Source organism: Dipodomys merriami, unplaced genomic scaffold, assembly GCF_024711535.1.
Source record: "Dipodomys merriami isolate MVZ:Mamm:240054 unplaced genomic scaffold, mDipMer1.0.p SCAF_2, whole genome shotgun sequence".
Taxonomy (NCBI): domain Eukaryota; kingdom Metazoa; phylum Chordata; class Mammalia; order Rodentia; family Heteromyidae; genus Dipodomys; species Dipodomys merriami.
The window spans coordinates 41,068,129-41,089,810 of NW_027203381.1; the positions used below are offsets into that span (position 1 = coordinate 41,068,129).

The 21,682-nt window shown below is 37.7% G+C and overlaps 1 protein-coding gene and 1 long non-coding RNA gene across 4 annotated transcripts in view; one reads left to right on the top strand and one right to left on the bottom strand.

The window, feature by feature from the left end:
* The window catches only part of Greb1l (GREB1 like retinoic acid receptor coactivator), a 258,809-nt gene that overhangs the window by 227,345 nt on the left and 9,782 nt on the right, over nucleotides 1-21,682 (bottom strand). For all 3 annotated transcript variants that reach the window (XM_070029460.1, XM_070029459.1, XM_070029463.1), the window contains exons 2-3: nucleotides 16,731-16,756; nucleotides 14,514-14,634 (exon numbers count right to left, since the gene is read on the bottom strand). The gene's annotated coding sequence lies outside the window, so the exon portion shown is untranslated. The remainder of the gene's footprint in view (nucleotides 1-14,513; nucleotides 14,635-16,730; nucleotides 16,757-21,682) is intronic.
* Nucleotides 1-21,682, top strand: part of LOC138832093 (uncharacterized) — a 55,207-nt gene that overhangs the window by 27,106 nt on the left and 6,419 nt on the right. Inside the window, exons 2-4 of the long non-coding RNA XR_011373505.1 lie at nucleotides 10,091-10,229; nucleotides 15,606-15,732; nucleotides 20,601-20,713. This is a non-coding gene — a long non-coding RNA (uncharacterized lncRNA). The remainder of the gene's footprint in view (nucleotides 1-10,090; nucleotides 10,230-15,605; nucleotides 15,733-20,600; nucleotides 20,714-21,682) is intronic.

A 21,682-nucleotide genomic window follows, 5' to 3' on the forward strand; every position in this document is an offset into this window, starting at 1 on the left:
GTCTCTGAGCTCTTCAGCTTAAGGCTACTGCTCTACCACTTGAGCCACAGAGCCACTTCTGGCTTTTTCTGCTTATGTGGTACTAAGGAATCGAACTCAGGGCCTCGTGTATGCAAGGCAAGCACTCTACCACTTAGCCAATTTCCCAGCCCCAAGCATAACTTATAAGAATAACAAAAGCAAAAAGGGCTTGGAAGCATAGTTTAAGTGGGAGAGTAACCCACCTGTCAAGTGTGAGGTCCTGAGTCCAAGCACCAGTGCAGCCAACAATAAAAAGAATCCAGGAACTGGAGGTATGGCTCAAGTGTTAGCATACCAGCTCTGAGTAGAGAAAGCCAACCAAGAACATCGGTACCAGCACACACAAAAACTAGAACATGCACTTGAAAATAACATACAATTTCACTGAAGGATACTTACTTGTATTTGGTGGTATTGGTGTTTGAACTCAGGACCTTGTACTAAACAAGCACTCTACCACTTGAGCCACTTCTCTACCACAATATTATTTATGGTTCTTGGGTAGTCAGAATGATAGTGTCACTATACTATTAATTGAGATGGGGGAGCTTATTTTACCTTGGGCTGCCCTTCAAACTGTGATCCTACATATCTCTATTTCCTGGAAACTGAAATGACAGGAATGAGCCACTGTGCCCAGTCCAATTGAAGATACTTCAGAAAGAAAGAGTGGCTAATTGGAGATAAGAGTCTCAAGGGGACTTTGCTACTGGGGCTGGCTTTGAACCTCAATCCTCCTCAGATCTCAGCCTTCTGAGTAGCTAGGATTACAGGCATGAGCCACCAGCATCCAGCCCAATGCTAATTCTTTTTGATCAGCTAGTGAAAATTATTACTTATGTTGTTGCTGAGAAGAACATTTTTTTTAAGACAGATCTCACTATGCAGGCAGGCTTCAAACTCTTGATCTTCCTACTGCAGCCTCTTCAGTTCTGAGATTATACAAATGCACCAACACGTGTGGCTTACAGAAAAACATTTTAATCAAAATGCTTCAAATCAAGTTTTCATGAATTCAAAAGTAGCCTGTTTTCCTGTTTAGTCTGAATTGAATTTTTTCCATTGCCCATACATTCATCCATGCACTTATCTTTTTTTTTTGGGGGGGGGGGGTCTGGTCGTCGGGCCTGGACCCTGGGCCTGGGCGCTGTCTTCAGCTCAAGGCTAGCGCTCTACCACTTGAGCCACAGCGCCACTTAAGGCTTTTTTTTTTTTGCTTATGTGGTGCTGAGGAATCGAACCCAGGGCCTCATCCATGCAAGGCAAGCGCTCTACCTCTGAGCCACCTTCCCAGCCCCAGCACTTATCTATTTAATTACAAATTCAATTATAATCTCATCATTTACCTTTTCATCATTAAGCCCTGGCAATTAAAAACATGAATTCTGACTCTAAGAATTAAGAGTCAAATGAGATATGTGCCAACCAGTTATAGCTAAGGAACAGTAGTACAACACAAAAGTAGATAAAGTGGGCTGCTTGTTGTTGAGAGGGCTTGAGGACAGCTTTTAAGTAATGGAGTGTTTGAAACTTCTTCTCTGTCTGTCTGTCTGTCTGTCTGTCTGTCTGTCTGTCTGTCTGTCTGTCTCTCTACCTACCTATCCATATTTTTTGTAGTACTGGGGTTTCAACTCAAGACCCTGTGCTTGCCACAACTCCACCCCATCGTTTTAACTATCTATAAAGAAAAGATTAAATAAAATATATCTTAGATATAGCAAAAGATCATAAATCCTGTTTCTATCATCTTGTCAAAGTCATTTTTCACATTTGTAAATATCTTTATTCATGTGGACAAGTATCTTCAATGACTAGGTTTCACTCAGCTGCAGAATGACCGAGGCTGGCTAGAGTGTCTCAAAATCTACTTCCTCTCTAGCAAATATTTCCTAGTTCTCATGATAGAACTCTGATGTGACTGCCAAAAGATCTGTGTCTGTGGGCAGAGAGGCACATGTTTATAATCCCATGTTCTTTGGAAGCAGAGGCAAGAATACTTTAAGTTCAAGGGCAGATCAGTCAAAGTTAGCAAGATCCTTTCTCAAAAACAAAACACAAACTAAAAGATCTGGGGGTGGAGAGGAAGGGTCATGGACCAAGTGGTAGAGAATATTTCTAGCATGCAAGAGGCCCTGCTTCTCATCCCCACTACTGAAAAGAAAAATGGAAAAAGAGATATTCACATCTCCTAAATTCTCTTTGCTCCCACAGCAGTCATGAAGTGCAGAAATAGAAGGTGGCAGGAGTTTAAGGACTAGGCCTAGAGCACTGTATATCAAATGCCACTGGAATGTTCAAGGTGTGTGCTATAGCAGTTCGCTTATTTCACAAATCATTCTGTTGTGAGGATAGTAAGTAGTCAGAATTTTAAAGAACATTGCAATGGTAGATTCTGTTAGTCTTTTTAAAAATACTATCTTGCCTTCTTTTTGCTAACCAAGCAAAGGCATAAGGCCATGAGTTTCAATGAGAGAGGAGAGAGAAGAAGGAGAGACAGGAGACAGAGAGAAAAAGAACAGAGAGATGAAGATATGCTTTGGGAATTTTGTTGTTGTTGTTGTTGTTGTTGTTTTGGGTCCAGTTGTAGGGCCTGAACTCTGGTCTGGGCCTGGGCGCTGTCCCTCAGCTCTTCACCTCAAGGCTAGGTGCTCTACCACTTGAGTCATAATGCCACTTATGGCTTTTTTTTTCTTCTGCTTATGTGGTGCTGAGGAATTAAACCCAGGGCCTCATGCATGCAAGACAAGCGCTCTACCACTGAGCCACTTCCCAGCCCTGCTATGGGAATTTTGAACAAATGTTTTCATTTCCTGCAGAATTGGCATGATCCCTTTCTCCTTCTCTTTGTCTTAAATAGAAGTCTATATTAGTAAGGTCTGCATTCTTAACTAAAAAAATTAATGCATTCTAAATTAATGCTACACATCTACTAAAGCCATAATCGTGTGGCTGACATAGTACATGCATAAAAACACATTACCCTATCCAAAGACACTTTATATACTGAAATGACAAAAATAAAGCTTCAATGGGGGGCTGGGAAAGTTGCTCAGTGGTAGAGCACTTGCCTTGCATACATGAGGCCCTGGGTTCGATTGCTCAGTACCACGTAAGCAATAAGAAAAAAAGCTGGAAGTGGTGCTGTGGCTCAAGTGGTAGAGCACTAGCCTTGAGCTGAAGAGCTGAGGGACAGCGCCCAGGCCCAGAGTTCAGGCCCCACGACCGGACCAAAAAAAAAAAAGTTTCAATGGGCTCAAGTCCACTTAGCTCATAGAAATTTGAACTATAATTGCCTGGTATTTAATACTAACTCTTAAAATGTTGTTAATATCTACTGAATACAGCATGTTTATCCCTCATGGTTTCTTAATATGTTTTCTTTAATCAAGGCAGGATAATAAACTGGCTACTAAGAGTTCAGGCTTTGGAATCAGACCACCTGGATTCAAATCCCAGTTCTGACACTCTGTGAACTTATATAGTGTTAAGCTTCTTGGTTTTTTTTGTATTATAGCATCTACTTCTAAGGATGAAAATAAAGATGAAATGACATATCAGTAGAAAGTACTCAGAAGAGTGCTGGGAAATAATGCTTAATAAATATAAGCTTTTATTTGCATTACCTCTCAACTTTCAGCATATAGCTTCAGATAGGAAAACAATCCTTTGTGAGGTGGTCCTTGCTTTCTGTATGTCTAAATGTACTTTATCCAGGCATCCTGGGGAGTAACCTAAAGAATAATTAAGTTTCCTGATGGCCTTTGGACTACTCAGGTTTTAAGCAGGGTTAAAACAACATCATGGCTAAGTTGTTTTAAGTAAAGGATTAGTCAATGGCTAAGAGTCAAGGGTGGGATTGAGAGAGGATCCTTGAAGAGTGGGGTGTATGAACTCTTGAGCTCTGGGCTTGAGGTTTGTGGGCTTTCACTCCAAACAAGATGACAAAGAGACAAAAGCCAAATAATAATTACAGATAATCCTGACATGATGGTGGACCAGGCTTCCTACCTCCCACTCCACTTCCCGACCTCTGCTCTACTCCCCACTGACCACTCCATTCACCTTTCCCATGCTTCTCCAAAATGAAGTTTTCACCTTACAAGCCAATAGCCCACATTTTTCTGCCTCTGTATCTCTAATCATATGATTCTCTTCATTAAAAACAAATATCATCCTAGCCAGGAACTGGTGCTCATACCTATAATCTAGCTATTCAGGAGGCTGAGATCTAAGGATCTTGGTTTGAAGCCAGCCTGGGTGGAAAAGTCCATGAGATTCTTATTCCCAATTAACAACAACAACAACAAAAGCCAAAAGTGGAGTTGTGGCTCAAGTGGTAGAGTAACAGCCCAAGTAAAAACAGATGAACACTGGTGGCTCATGTCTGTAATCCTAGCTATCAGAAGACTGAGACCTGAGGATCATGGTTGTAAGCCAACCCTAGCAGAAAAGTTTGTGAGACTCTTATCTCCATTAAACTACTCAGAAAATGCTGGAAGTGGTCCTGTGGCCCAAGAAGCTTAGGGACAGTGCCCAGGTCCAGAGTTCAAGCCCCAGAACCAGCAAAAAAACAAAAACAACAAAAAAATCTAAGGGACAGCACCAGTACCAAAGCCTTGAGTTCAATCCCCAGAACTGGCACAAAAATAGAGATAGATAGATAGATAGATAGATAGATAGATAGATAGACAGACAGACAGACAGACAGACAGACAGACAGACAGACAGACAGAAGGATAGTTCCCATCAACTTGTCTGTGCATGTCAAAATCCTATTCCTTTCTCATAATCAAGTATAAATGCCTTTTTCTTCAAGATTGAATTTTTTGTTTTCCCACTCACTCTCCATGACTTGTTTGCACCCTTATCAAATTTCATTCATTTATAAAACATCTTAGAGTCAATGACCTTGGAATGATTTTATATGCTAAGGAGACACACATAGTCTTTACCCTTTGGGAATGGTTTAGTGGCTATACTAAATTGAATTTGTTTTAATCTTTTATTTTCCCTAATAGGATGTGCCCTGATTCCTGGAACTTAGGTATAGAATATAGAAGAAATATTATATAATGGCTTATATATATATATATATGTATATATATATATATATATATATATATATATATGTCAAAATTTTTTTTTTGTCGGCCATGGGGCTTGAACTCTGGGCCTGGGCGCTGTCCCTCAGCTCTTCAGCTCAAGGCGAGCGCTCTACCACTTGAGCTACAGCGCCACTTCCTATATATATATATATATATATATATATATATATATATATATACATATATATATATATATATAATTTAGTATTAACTTCAGTCCTAACCTTCCAAAGAAACAAGCACAAAAGGGGGCATCCAAGGGCTAGGTATGGTGCTACACATCTATAATCCCAGGTAAGTAGGAGGCAGAGATGGAAAAGTCACTATTCAAAGCTAACCCAGGCAATAATAATAATAATAACGATGACGATGATGATGATGATATTAGCAAAAGCTGGCACCAGTGGCTCATGCCTATAATACTAGCTACTCAGGAGGCTGAGATCTGAGGACTGCAGTTCAAAGCCAGCCCAGGCAAGAAAGTCTTACCTCCAATTAACCATAAGAAAATTGGAAGTGGAGCTCTGGCTCAAAGTGGTAGAGCACTAGCCTTGAGTGAAAATGCTCAAGGACAGTGCCTAGGCACTAAGTTCAAGCCCCACAACCAACAGGAAAAAAAAAAAAGTTAGCTTGACCTTATCTCAAAAAATAAACGAGGGAGCTGGGGAGTTGGCTCAGTGGTAGAGTGCTTGCCTGGCATGCATGAGGCTCTGGTTCGCTTCCTCAGCACCACATAAGCAGAAAAAAGCCATGGCTCAAGTGGTAGAATGCTAGCTGAAGAACTGAGGGACAGCGCCCAGGCCCAGAGTTCAAGCCCCATGACCAACAAAATAAATAAATAAACTAGCCAGGTGTGGTGGCTCAAGCTTGTAATCCTATGTACTTGGAAGACAGAGATTGGGGGGAGAAGGAGGGTCACTGTTAGAAACTAGCTCACACATAAAAGTTTCTAACCAAGGGCTTAACCAAGGGCTGGGTACAGTAGTTTCTGTCTGTACTCCCAAGTTATAGATTAAGCACAAATAGGAGTATCACAGTTCATGCCAACCCAGGCATAAAGCACATTTTATTGTAAAAATAAGCAACTCAAAAAAGGGCTTGCATAGTGGCTCATGTAGTAGAGTACCTGTTTAGCAACCACCGGACCTGCTTAAACTGGTTTTTGGTGCATGTTCATCTAACAGCTAACAGAAAACTTTAACTGTTATGGTTGGTTGGAAGGTGGTAAACTCAAGGGTAGTCTAGGCCTCCAGGTAGAGCGATGGGGATGTGGCCATCCACAGTTCTAACTTCCATACTGTTAGGCCCACTCTTTCAACTACACAGTTTCATCTGAATGCTTCCCCATCATCTTAGTCTTCACCTAAAAATCAATGTGTCACCTGTCTCCCTTAGTTACTTGTCTTCTCTGTTTCTACAAAGAGGAATATCTTTCTCCCAGACAACTGGACAGTCTCTTATCCTACTTCCTTCACTCCAAAATTCAATATGCAGTCTATTACTTGTTTTTGTTTTTATTATTTTTCTTTTATTTCCAACACTAACATTAGGATCCACATTACCTGAGTCCATATTTATGCACTACCTTAGAGTCACTTTCTAAAACATGGTATTGTCACTTTCCTATTCAATAACTTTAGTGAGCCCTTATTACTCACTAGATGTATAAATGTTCGCTAAATCTTAGTCCCTGAAAACCTCCTACATCACTGCATGGACTCAACCATGCAGTTTATTCCCAGTCAGGCCAGAACTCAGGATTTCACAGTCTCATTCAGCTTTTTTCACCCATGGATTGTGCTTTGCCACTTTAGTCACACCTTCAGTAATTTTGCTGGTTAATTGGAGATACTCCTTCCTGGTGACTTTTATGCCCTGACTGACTTTCAGCTACAATCCTCCAGGTCTCTGCCCTGAGTAGCTAGAATTACAGCTGCTACTACCGGCTCCTGTCAGCCTCTTACTGCCTCCACCTTCATACTGCTTTACACACTGTCCTTGTGTCATTCATTTTCACTGTTTCATAACCACAAACTGCTTTTCTTACTTCTTCCCTATTAAATTCTTTGAGGTATAAGTACAATCCCAAGCCAAGTTTTCTTTGTTTCATTCATAGTACTCACTGTCATCTACCTGGCTCGTTCAGTAACTTCATATACATATCTTTATATCACTCATATTGTCTTATGAGATTTTCCACATTTACTGTGAATAGTATACATATGACCATACTGTGGCTTCACAACTAAAATGGTAGTCCAAAATGGGTTTCAACACAAATCACTTAACACCCAGTAAGCACTTAAATATATCACAGAGTTTAGGAGAGTAACTTTTGGTTTCATCTGTTGCCAGAATGAGAATCCTTTCAACACACCCCACAATCTATCCTTCAGTCTCTGTGGAACACTCCAGTCACTCCAGTAACTCCAGTATCACAACATAGCCCATGCTAATTATGAAAAACACTAGGAAACAGAAAGGTTTTTAATCAGTCTCCAAAGTGAATGAAAATACAAAGAAAAACCAAAATCTTCATATGTTTCCTTAAATAGATACACAGAATATTTCAGAAGAATATAGCAAAAGCTGGAGTTACCTCTGGTGAGAGGAGTTGAGTGGCTGAAAGACAAGGGTAGAAGACCTAATCCTCATTATTAGACTTTTTAGTATATTTCATATTATTAAAGAAAAATATGTTTTAAAATCTTTCTTGTTATATTTACATCATCTTCTATGATATTTTCATTCTGATTTTGTTTCTGATCTCCAGAGTTGCCCAGCCTCACCCAAATATGCTGATAAACTGGTTAAAATTTTAGTGAGCTGTTCCTAAGAATCATATAAACACATGCATGCAATAGAGGTTTATTTTTTATTTTTGCCAGTCATAGGGCTTGAACTCAGAGGCTAGGCACTGTCCCTGAACTTCTTTTGCTTGAGGCTAGCATTCTACCAATTGAGCCACAGCACCATTTCCAGCTTTTTCTTTTTATGTGGTAGTGAGGAAATGAACCCAGGGCTTTATGCATGCTGGGCAAGCACTCTACCACTAAGCCACATTCCCAGCCCAATAGAGGTTTATTATAGGACTTAAAAGTAATGTATTTGGGTTGGGTGCCAGTGGCTCACACCTGAACTCCTAGCTACTCAGGAGGCTAATCTGAAGATCACAGTTTGAAACCAGCTGGGGCAGGAAAGTCCCCATGAGACTCTTATCTCCTATTAACCACCAGAAAACTGGAAGTGCAGCTGTGGCTCAAAAAGAGCCATAGAACAAAAAGAGCTCAGAGAAAACACTCAGGCCTTGAGTTCAAGCCCCATGAACAAAAAACAAACATACAACAAAATTATATATATATTTTAAAGTAATATACTTTGAGTGAAAAAATAGCTCAATGGTAGAGTACTTCTGCCTAGAATTTGTGAGGCACTATGTTTGATTACCTAGTACAGAATAATAAAGAAAAATGGTAGTATATTATTTTAAATGAGTTAAAAAATTGGCCAAATATGCTTAATCTTTACTTTTTACAAGTACACTGTTTCCAAATCAGTTGACTTAATTTTCTTAATATTCTCTCTATATCGCTATTATATTGTTTTTATTCCTGTGAGACAAGAAACTTATTACCTAAGGCATTATAATGTTATCTCCTATCCTACACAGCAAGCAGCTGTTCAGAGTTCTTGACATCTGCAGTGCCCTCCTATTACATAAGGCCTGAAGGCATGTTTCCTAGCTTTAAGGATATATGAACAGATTTCTGAATTTTATACATAATTCGAAAATTACAAATCAATTTTAGGAAGAAAGGCCATCCCTAAATATTCTCTTGACATTGTGAACAGGCATTTATATTAGCAAACAAAAAAAATCTATGTTCTAGTCCTGGCCCTTTAAGTAGCTATCACATTTTTGTTCCAGAAGCTACTTGGGCACTACAGTTCACACAGAATTGATAACTACTCACCAAATGAAAAGCATTTCTTTTTTCCTGGGAGCATGACAAAGTTTCCTTGATGCTAGAATCATTTCTTACTCTAGGCATTCGTCTTGTCACTTATCAACATTGAATAACTCGTACAGACATCTTCACATCTATGTTTACAGATGTGACCAGCCTCCCTATTTGAATTGCAAGATACTGACATCATGAAATTTGTCCCTTAATACATCTGAGTTTGTAGAAACATAGGAGATTTCAAGCAGCAATGATTATGATCACCAGCTAGGGGAAATACTGCAATTTATAAATGGTCCTTAGATTCCCAATGGTAGAATCTAGCTTCGTTCCAAAAGCTTTTCTTTCATTTCTGGTAGGTACAAACAATGTGTCAGGAACTGGGAAACATTCAGCCCATTTTTATCCAATACAAAGAGAGGCAAAACGGAAAAAATGGTGAGTAAAAGGGCTGCTTCAGATTACAGTGAGTTCAAGCACCTATCTGCCCTTATCAATCTTTCCACCATTACCACATTCCAATCTTGCATTCTTGGAAACTTTCCTGCAATTCATACCTTTGGTTCTAGTTCTCAACAAAATCAAAACCAATTTAATCAAGGTGCATAACCCCTTGAGACCAGACTTCCAATATGATCCTTTTCAGGTTTTGCATATCTGCACTAGGAATACCAGGAAATCTCTCACTTCACCCTTCTACTGGGCCTCAGTTTCTCAGTTGCTATGGAGAGTCAAGATTATCTCATTCAGGTTTTATCTATTAGAATCAGGGAGCCATTTCTACTTTTCCAGACACAGTAGTATTCTGGCTTCCAGCAAAAAAAGAAAGCAGGGAGGCTTATCTTTAATCTCCTTTGTCATTTCTATTCCTGAAGACTTCAGCAGCAATAGAAGAAAAAAAAACCAGCAAATATTTTCCCTATCAAAGTCCTTTATGATTTGATGGTGTAATAAGGTAGTTAAGTAAGTGCTTCTTGTGGTCATTTCTTGTACCAACAGGTTTTTCCTGGGCCCCTACAGATTTGAAGAATCCAAAGCAATGAAGCATTGTTCCCCCTCTCAGAAGCCTCATGATTTGGTGGAAGATAAAGTTTACCACAAACCTTAATGGAGAACAGCCAAGTGTCAATAACTGACAGTAAGAGAAAAAAATCAACTACATAACCTTAGAACTATGAGAAATCTAGAGAACATCCAATTCAAACTTTTCTCTGAGTAGAAAGCTTCCCACATCCTTGTGAGGGTCATTAAACTACTGATTGAATGTGGAACTCACGTTTCACAAAGAAATTTGTTTAAATTTTCAAGTCTTGATACAACACTTTATCCTGATTTGAACCTAAAACACTCACTTATTACTATAAACAGCCATGATTTTCAAAAGTTTATTTTTTAAGCAGTTCAATGTGTTTTCTTTTCAAGAATGATAGAGAGTAGTTAATATAGAGTAGTTAAAAGTGGAGTTTTTCTGTTGGTAGCTGCAGGGGTTGGGGGTGGGGTTCGCATGTCTACCAGTACCCCTCTTAGCTCCTTTTGGAGCCCAAAACTCAGAATAAAAGTCCCTGCTGCTCAGCAGAGCCCAATTTGGAAAACAAAACAAAACAAAACCTATTGAAAAAGTAATTAAAGTAAAGCTAATTTCAGCTGCATATGTTAGTCCTTGTAGACGACTGTCTAGTTTCTTTGAAACGTTATCTGGATAAATTTGCCTATTTCAAGGGATTTATTCCCTTTATGTTATTTTTTCCCTTCATATGTCCTTCATTCTGACCATTCTTAAAAAACAAAATATAACAAAACATAAAAACTATATCTGAACACAAGTCATCCCGCTGTTAAACTGTGACCACGTAAAGAACACAGCCTCTCTAACTACCTGGACACCAGAATCAATTGAAGAGGCTCTAGTGAATAAAGAAGGACCTGAGCTGAACCTTGAGAACATAGGATTTAGAGAAGTAGATAGAAAAGAAGAATTACATTCTGGGAAACTAAAAGAATTATATTTAGATAGTTTAAAATACATTTTTATAGAACACAGATACCTCTTAATGAGGCCCTCCTGTCCCACTTCAGGCAAGAACCCTCATGAGTTCTCCATTCTGCCAGCTGCTCACTCTCTTATTTAGTTCTCAGAACAAAATTAAGTCAGATCTTATCTCTACCAATGTAGGCTCTTATTGTATTGGGACCAAATTAGTGAAGTGATCTGATCAGTAGAAAATTAGGTCATTTCAATATTCTAATCATCTGCCACAGGGGAAAGAGTACTTGGTGAAGATGTTTGGTAAGTCTCTGAAAAAACTGTGTCATCTTCCAATGAGTCAACATTTTAACAATAAAATTGGTATTGAAGCATATCCTTGGGGGATTCTCAATTTTAAAGCTAAACCATAGAACACCTAGTCTGCACAAAATTAGCTTTTCCTAATGCTAATCTACCAAGGCAACACATCCTGTGAAGACAAACATTAAAAGTGTAAGCTTTCCCAGCAAATACACACATCAAAATTCATTTTCTTATTTTATCATTTACAGATAATAATGCAAGCACATCACTTCTCCATATTATTTGGCTTTTCATTCAAGAGAAAAGATCTTAAAGATGGTATTTCACTACAAAATTTTTTCTTTTATGATGTGTTCTTTAAGGGTTATTTATGTGAATACTACTAAATCACATTATGGGAAAGTGAATTTCATATATACAATACTCCCAAATTTGAGGAAATTGATATTGTCCTAAGTTTTAATAAGTGTTATGAACCTAAGGATTTTAAGACATTAACAGTGTTAGTAGCATTGAATCAGACATTTTATTTCCATTATTTTCTCTTTTTCCTTCATCTCAAAAGGAGATAATCTGAATTGCTCTAATCTTAAAAACAACAATAAGTGTAGCAAATACTTGACAATGAAGATGAAAAGCCTCTAAAAATCTGTTACCTTAGTAACAGCAAGAATGTGGAAGAATAAGAATACACTGTCAGGACATCATTTCAGATTCCACAGATTTGAGGCCTAAATACAGTCAGCTTTCATTAGCTTTTTGTTTTTCCCAGCAGGTCCTTGGACTTTGAAACAAAACCTGAATGACAGCTATGAGCAATTCCAGCCTGGCTCCTGATTAGCTATGCCAAACAAAACAACTCTCTGCAGTGTAAACTTTCCAGGCATCTGCAACCGAGCCTCTGTAGAGACTATAATTCCTTAGTGAGATTTGAAGGTTGAGGGGGTGGGGGTTGAAGGGTGACTAGGAGGGGGAGGGGAGAAAAGGATAAGACCTTCCCCTCCACCTCGAACTAGTTCCCTGAACTAGTCTCTGATTAAAGCAGTGGGGGGAATAAATCAGAAATGTTCTCCGTGTTAATGTAGTTTCTAAATTGTTTTATTTTACTGTCTAACCACTTCTCTGAATATTCTCTTAGGTCCAATTAACATTCATGACATATGTGGATTCAAACCACCCATTTATTTAAACCAAGCTTCATTATTATCAGATAGAGCAAGTAGTCAATTATAGAAGAAAATGGGACCCCCCCCCAAAAAAAAGCAAAGAAAATGGGAACCAAATCATAGGAATGGACAATGTCCTAGATGGATGTAAACTAAGATTTTTGTGCCGTTTCTTGTTAGCCACTTTTTTCAGGATGTGGACCTAAAATTAATTACACCAAATGACACTGGATTATGCCTTGTGGTCCCATCTGCTATATAATTAGATCCCTGAAGAACTATTAAGCTTTCTTCTTATGATCAGGCCCCTTACTTCTACCTGATGACTATATTCCTATCTACACAAAAGAATTAGAGATCAGCTTTCAAAACTCAATTCTGATCAAATGCTTGATTTCAAAGCTATAAGTGATTTTAGTAAAGATGCAGAAAATTTGGGAAAGGAGTGGTATCAATTCAGCTATAACAGAAGACAGAGTTAAACTAAAAGGTTGACTTAAGGTCTGCCCACAATGCTCCTATTACATCAGAAGTAAAAAGTAATTATTTTTATATTTCTTGACCACACACATTGTGGCCACACACAAAGTGACAGCATTGAGGTTAGCTCTTGTCTTCTGAAAAGTGTCATTTACTCATACTCTGAACTTTATTGCTTCTGAGAAAACCTACAGAAACTGATGGTTGACTTACTTGGAATGCTAGGCAAACAAGATTCCCTACTTCTAGTCAATAATCACTTTTTTAACAGAGTCATGGTGATTAGGTAGCATTTAAGGTCAGGAAAATAGCTGTAACTTCCTAAAATGTAATTTGCAGATATACGGCAACAGATGTCACAGAAAACTATTTACCAGACACATCATAAAGACCTTGCTTAGATTTAGAACAAAAACATTTAAATCATTAAAGGTTCAAATAGAAAATTGAAGAACAGACAGTAGGAGATTTTACATAAGGCCTCATCAAAAATCACCAAAACCATATTAATTTTGGAAACTAAAGATAACAAAAATGTCAATGTTTAAGACAGGTAATACCAAACTAGAAAGTTACATTTTCAATTATTCTTATTTGATGAGTCTGTAAAACCATCACTTTATTAAATTATAGAAAAGAATCCTAAAAATATTTTTGTAATTGATGAAGATGAGGAGAGTGACCTCAGCACAATAGATAGCCTCTCTATATAAATCTATGCTTGAAATCTCAAACCAAACCTGCTGATTCAGCACAAAGTCATCAACAGAATTCTTATCTGTAAAAGGAACAATCCATTGTTTGACTGAAACAAAGGGCAATGCACAGGAAATCAGCCAAATCTGGGCCAGATGGTCACTGATTCAAGTTTCATTCTCTCCATCCCCCAACTCACCCTGGCACTCCAAAATTAGATTAGGATAGCATTTTCAGTTCCCAGGTAATAATAACCTGAATGTGGGATATAATGCTTTTTACAATTACCCATGACCCCACCCCAGCACTAATTTGTTAAACAGAATAGCCTAGTAAAATGTTAATTTAAAAGTTTGTTATGCAGCAGTTATTACAAAGACAGTATCTCTATTTACAAAAAAAAAAAAAACACTGTTTCTTGGACATGGCATGAAATTTGCCAGGTGTATTTCTAATTTGTGCTTATCTTTTTTTTCTCAAGCCACGACATAAGATTAAAAATCCAGAAATAAATGACTTATCAGTCATTTTCTGCAGGTTATACCAGTAGGTGATCACTTTACAAAGCTTTCATGATATGTAATTCAGAAACACTTCTTATAATTACCAATGACAAGCTACCAACAAAATTAATTGCAGTAAGTATTAAAACTAATATCCAATGGTATTAAGACATAAAATTTTGGTTATCAAGTATGTCTTTTAGGATGACCCAAATGATGAAGTAAACAGAGAAAGTAAAAAATGATACCATAGCATAGTATTTTCACAAAGTATTCATATACTGCACCTGGAATGGGAGAATTTCTTCCACACAGATCTTCCACAAGGTCTGTCATTCAAATAAAGAAAGACTGTTTTTAGAGTTCACTTTTTCCAAGACTTGGAAGTTTAGAGGAAGTGTAGAAAAGCTGGGAAGAAACAAAAATGAGATTTGTGTTTAAAAGAGAGGTATACCTAAGAATGGAGAGGGAAACACATCAACATATTCTACTGGAATTACAGAGAAAATAAAAAAAAATCACTTTTGATTATGAAAAAAATGTGACCGCATATCATAGAACCTGTAAATGAGAATGCTGCTAAAAACAGACATTCCAAACTTCTGGTTAACATAAAATGAAGTTTTAAATGCAAAATAGTAATGTGTCACTCTATTAATTAGAGCAAAGCATGCAAAATTATGCCTTAAATCTGCAAGCACTTATTGGAAAATTGCATATTAAAAACTAAGACTTCTCAAAAAAATGTTCAAAAAACAGTCATTTACTCTTCCTGACTGTAAAAAAATTTTAAATATAGAATAAACAAAGACCTTTTCTTTGAACGTAACTCTTAGCTTCACGAGAGTTACTTGGGGGGCTGGGAAGGTGGCTCAGTGGTAGAGCACTTGCCTTGCATGCCTGAGGCCCTGGGTTCGATTCCTCAGCACCACATAAGCAAAAAGAAAAAAGCGGGAAGTGGCACTGTGGTTCAAGTGGTAGAGTGCTAGCCTTGAGCTGAAGAGCTGAGGGACAGTTCCCAGGCCCAGAATTCAGGCCCCACAACCAGACGCAAAAAAAAAAAAAAAGAAAAAAAAAGAAAAGAGTTTCTTGGAAAATAGTTACATGTATGTGGCTTAGTAAACCTTATCAACCAACAAATAGTACTCCCTTTAGTAAACTTTATAATCCTTCCTATAATTATTTTAGAAACATCAGTGCAGGAATTTTATTGGCATACTATAGTGTCTCCCAAAATCTGCATATAGAAAGGTTAGAATAGATCAAAGAGGTTTTCAGTCTATTTGTTTGTTTTTTTAACACAAGATAATCACAAGCCAGTAAATGACTAAAGACAAAAAATGACTTTAAACTCTCAGAAATGGCCTGTTTTATTGCAGGGAAGTAGAAAAGGCTACTAAAGGCAGCAGAAGGAAACCTTTCTGAGGACGTTGATGGTAATATACAGAATGCAATGACTAAACAATAAAGAAAAATCATAGAACTTCAAATTCTCCAGAAAATAGGGTAAGTGGAATTGTCCTCAAATCTGACCCTCAAAAATTGTTCCTGGGAGTTGATTCATAATTATAGATCAGAAAGAAATTAACAAGTGACTAAAAATAGTCTCTCTATGTAATATGTATATTATGGTTCATAGATGTTTATATGTATCATATACCAGTGTGCTCATGCTAACTTCAGCAGCTGCTTTTTTTTTTTTTTTTTTTTCTTGTCGGTTGTGGGGCCTGAACTCTGGGCCTGGGCACTGTCCCTCTGCTCTTCAGCTCAAGACTAGTGCTCTACCACTTGAGCCACAGAGCCACTTCTGGCTTTTTCTGCTTATGTGGTGCTGAGGAATTGAACCCAGGGCCTCATGCATGCAAGGTAAGCACTCTGCCACTGAGCCACTTCCCCCATCCCCAGTAGCTGCTTTTTAACATCTTAAATTTACTTGAAATGAATTTTAATAAGTTATTTCTGGTTAAAACACTAACATTTTCCTTTATGTAACACCAAATAGGCAATCATTTAGCTACTGTTAGAACATGTTATAGAATGTTAATTTTCTTTGTATGGAATTATATGATTGTGAACATATTGATAATGAAATAAAACTGATAATCAATTAAGAACCTTTAAAATAAGGCAACTGAGTATTGGCTGTTTAATGTCTTTTCTTTAGTGTAAAACAGGGATTATAGTACTCATGAATAGGGGAAAATAACTATTCACATTAAAATTTTCTATTTTCTGAGCTTGTTTTTAGAGTCTCTAAGATAAATTTACATTTAAATGAAACACACACAAAGGCAGCTGGACTATCATAACTACCCCATAGCTCATAATGTTTTCAGAGATTTAAATCTGTAGTTCTTAGGGGGAAAAACATTTGTGAGTACACAACTATTTCTAATCAATTAACTTGATGCAGCATTTCAATATAATTTATATGCTAATGATTTAAGAATTAAGGGAAGAGTAACAGAATTCTAGTCATAAAAGTCAACTCAGAACAGACTTACCTTGCACACAAGTTTCTGGAAAAAGGCTGTAATAAATAAAAACTGTATCAATAACAATAAATGACTGGAAGTGAAATGAGCTAAAATTTTACAGAATAACTTTATGAACTTTTTCTTTAATGTGTCCTAATATAAATAAGTTCAAGAACTAAAATACCAAAGTATTGGCTTCTAATTACCACTTACATCTTTTCTTTCTCTTTCCTTTTTCCTCTTCCTTCCTCCCTCCCTCCCTCTCTCCCACCCCTCCATTCCTTCCTTCCTTCCTTCCTTCTTCCCCTGCTTGCTTGCTTCCTTCCTTCCTTCCTTGCTTCCTTCCTTCTTTCCTTGTGAAAAACTGTCACAAACCTAAATTTCTAGAGTGAGTTAGATTTATAAGAAAGTTGTTTAAGATCTTTATTTTCTCATTAAAATCTACATTTCTCATAATCTACATGCATCAATCGAATAGCATTATTAATCTCATATATAACTGCAAATGTCTGTAAATAGTTTGAAGGTCACAGTGAGCTTTCAATCATTTTCTTTTTTTTTTTTTTTTTGCTGGTTATGGTTTGAACTCTGGGCCTGGGCGCTGTGCCTCAGCTCTTCAGCTCAAGGCTAGCACTCTACCACTTGAGCCACAGAGCCACTTCTGGCCCTTTCTGCTTATATGGATGGTGCTGGGAATTGAACCCAAGGCCTCATGCATGCAAGGCAAGCACTCTACCACTGAGCCACCTTCCCAGCCCAATCATTTTCTTTTTAAAATGATAATTCTATGTGCCTTAAATTTACAACATATATCTCAAAAGAAAAATATTTATTAAAATTATGGGGCTGGGAAGGTGGCTCAGTGGTAGAGCGCTTGCCTTGCATGCCTGAGGCCCTGGGTTCGATTCCCCAGCACCACATAAGCAATAAGAAAAAAGCCGGAAGTGGCGCTATGGCTCAAGTGGTAGAGCGCTAGCCTTGAGCTGAAGAGCTGAGGGATAGCGCCCAGGCCCAGAGTTCAGGCCCCATGACCGGACCCAAAAAAAAAAAAATTTATTAAAATTAGCTTCTTCTATAAAACAAAAACCTCCCTCTCCCACAGTATAACCCCTGCTTTCATTGTATTTGATGTTGGTATAATTTGTGGAGGGGAAGGGAAAAAACAAATTGTTTGAATAGGGATATAGGTGGACCCATTGCAACAATGAGATGTACAAGTTGTTATATCGAAAAACGAACTTTACAACTTTGGCGGGGTGGGTGGGGGTGGGAGGTGGGGAGATGGGAAGGGATGGGAAGGGGAAACAAAGGAGGAGGTAACAATGCTTGATAAGAAATGTACTCATTACCTTGCCCATGTAATTGTAACCCCTCTATACAGTATTTTCACAATTAAAAAAACATAAAAAAAAATAAATGCTAGACAAAAGAAAAATACAAAAATTAAGGATATGAGTTGAATAATGATCAAATATATAGGGGGCAGTTTTGTGTTATCCAGGAGGTATTCGTAGCAATATCCAGACCATGATTCCCTTAACATCTCTAGCACTATTTCAGATTTTACATTCCATGCTTCATGAATAAATTTAAAACATTTCAATTTTAAAAAATAAAAAAAAATGGACAAGAAAACTTCATTAGGTATTGGTCCAATTGTTTTATAATTTTTTGTATTAGGGAACAGAAAAAATAACATCCTTGTATATTATGTTATATAATTTTTTTACTACATTATTAATGGTTTGAGGAACATGGTTTGGATAAAATAGATCTGAGTCTATAAAATTACAAGCGACAGCACTGTATTTTAACTAGATTGTAGTATTTCCCAAGGGAGAGGACAGCTCTTTATTCCACTTTTGTTCTCAACAGCATCAATTCCATTTATAGGTACCTAAAAAAGGCTTATTAACTTACTTTCATTGTTAATCTCCTTCCTATTCAATGGAGAATTCTATTGTCCCCACTGGTTTAAACTTCTTACTCAATAGGAAAATTATGAAGAGAAAAATTATTTTTAGGAAGTGATATATTTGAGAAAGTAATTACTTTTCATCTAAATGAAAATTGAAAGTCAAGTTATTATAATTACTGATGCCAATTATTATTTCAAAGTCTTGAAAACATCAGTATAAGTTAAACTCACATCTTAATCTAAGTTAGAACTATAGTGTCTGTTTGCAAAACATGAACAATTTTAGCTTCCCAAGGGTAAAACTATATAGACACGTGGTAATCTCTCCTGTAATAATAACTAAAAACAAACACTGTTTTGATTTAGGAAGTTTTAGCAGTTTAAAACTAATATGAATTGTAATACAATGCAAGAAATTTTGTCATATTTATAAAACACTTTTTTCACAGACTATTCATTCCGTAGTACTATTTCACTATGCACTATTATTCTGGAAATCTATCTCTTCAATTACATTATTATTATTGTTGCTGTTGTTATCATTATTATCAGTCTTGGGGCTTGAACTCTAGGTCTAGGCTCTGTCCCTGAGCTTCTTTTTGCTCAAGGCTAGTGCTCTACTACTACTTGAGCCACAGCATCACTTCTGCCTTTAACTGAATAGTTTATTGGAGAGTAGTCTCATGGACTCTCCTGCCCCGGCTGGCTTTGAACTGCAATCCTCAGATCTCAGCTTCTTGAGTAGCTAGGATTACAAGTGTGGGCCACTAGCACCTGGCTTCAATTGCATTTTGAAGTAGAAAATTATTTCACTGACAAGTTTAAAATTCAAAATATGTAAGCTATACAGGAAAATGTATACATTTTTTTTAAAGGGTGACAGTATTAGAGACAAGGTCTTGTTATGAAACCCAGGTTGCCCAGATTAGCCCAGAATTCAAGATCATACCGCCTCAACCTCCTTAACTACTGAGATTGCAAGTATGCCCCGTTTAAATAAAATAAATTCAAAAATAACTCAGTCATAAAAAATTTTCAAAAGTCTTCACCATTTTATGAAATTCAAAAACAATGGAAGCCAGACATGGTGATTCATACCTGCAAACCTAGCTATTTGGAAGGTTGAGATGAGAGGGATCATAGTTTGAGGCAAGCTTGAGTAATAAAAGATCACAAAACTTCATCTCAATGGAAGGCTTTGGGCATGGTGGCATTCTAAGAATATCAGTTACAGCAGGAAGGTAAAATAGGAGAACTGCAGTCCAGGTATGGGCCCAGGAAAAAAAAGCAAGACCCTATTTCAAAATGCTCAATACAAGCCAATTACTGCTGTCTCATGCCTGTAATCCTGGCTACAAAGGAGCTGAGATCTGAAGATTATGGTTCAAATTAGGCCAGTCATGAGAAGTCTATGAGACTTCTAACCACCAAAAAGCCAGAAGAGGAGCTGTGGTTTAAATGGTAGAGTGCTAGCCTCAAGCACAAAAGCTCAGGCAAAGTGCCCAGCCCTGAATTCAAGCCCCAGGACTGCACATGTGCATGCACATGCACACACGCGTGTGCACACACACACACTCACACACAATGACCAGTACAAAAAGGGTTGGAGGCATGGCTCAGCAGCAGAGCATCTGCCCAACAAATGTGAGATCCTAAAATCAAACTCTAGTCCTGCCAAAAAGAGAGACTATTTTGGATTTAGTTTTCCTTGTTACCATCCTTTATTCAAACAATAATGCTACTGACCTAGCTTCCAAAGGATATAGATCTTTGCCTTGGAATTTCTAGCAGAGGCAATAAGCTTATGTTGTTCCATCTAACCTCCCTCCTATGCGTGCTTTTGTGGTTTAGTAGCTTAGATCTGAAAAGGGCTTAGGAAGGAATACACAGCCATGGAACAAAGTTAACAAGTCACTACAGATGTCACCTATTCATTTATTCATAAATCTTTATTGAAGGTAATTGTGTGCTTATCCTAGGCACTTCGGATAGGAGTAGTGAATAAAGAAGACAGAATATCTGCGGTGTGGTTCAAACTTCGTGAATAAACCCAGGACATGACCACCACAGGAACCATTCCTCACCTATCATGGTACAGTCTTGTACAGTCTATTTCCCAAATAGACAATTAATTTCTGAACAATTAACATGGCCTTTAGCACCTACACCTATACCACCTTCAGCAATTGTAGCAACATTTGCCACAAGTCATTTTTCTGGGCAATATCAATCATTTTAAGCTACAATTCCTGATATACTGATCTTACAATCTAGTAGAAGAATATAACCTGGATAACAGAATAGTAGCTTTGAAATCAGCTGATCTTAGGTTGAATTCTGACTTTCTACCTATGGGCTCTGAGCTAAGTTTTCCTAGCTATAAAAAAATGAAAATAATGATGCCTATTTCACAGGAGTGTTGTAATGGTTAGAAGTGATATGGGGCTGGAGCAAGTCACTCACTCCTCTAATCCTCGATACCCAGGAAGCTGAGATCTGAGGATGGAGGTCAAAGCCAGTCCAAGAAAAGTGTGTGAGACTCTTATCTCCAATTAACCACTAAAAAAGCCAGAAGTGGAGCTGTGGCTTAAGTGGTAGAGCACTAACCTTGAGTGAAAATGCCAAGTGAGATTGCAAGGCTAGCAAGGTACTGCCAAAAGAAAGAAAAGGAAGAAAGGAAGAGAGGAACAAAGGAAGGGAAGGGAAGGGAAGAGAAAGGAGAAGGAAAGAAAGGAAGGAAGGAAGGAAGGAAGGAAGGAAGGAAGGAAGAAAGAAAGAAAGAAAGAAAGAAAGAAAGAAAGAAAGAAAGAAAGAAAGAAAGAAAGAAGGAAAGAAGGAAAGAAGAAAGAAGGAAAGAGAGAGAGGGAGGGAAAGGAGAATAAAGGAAAAGAGGGAGGAAGGAAGGGAGGGAGGGAAGGAAGAAAGGAGGGAGGGAGGAAAACCCTATTCCATATGAAAGAAAATAAGCAATATAAAACACTTTGGGCTGAGGTAGAGCATTTTATCTAGCATACACAAGACCCTGGGTTCAATCCCCACACCCCACAAAAAAGTGGAATAA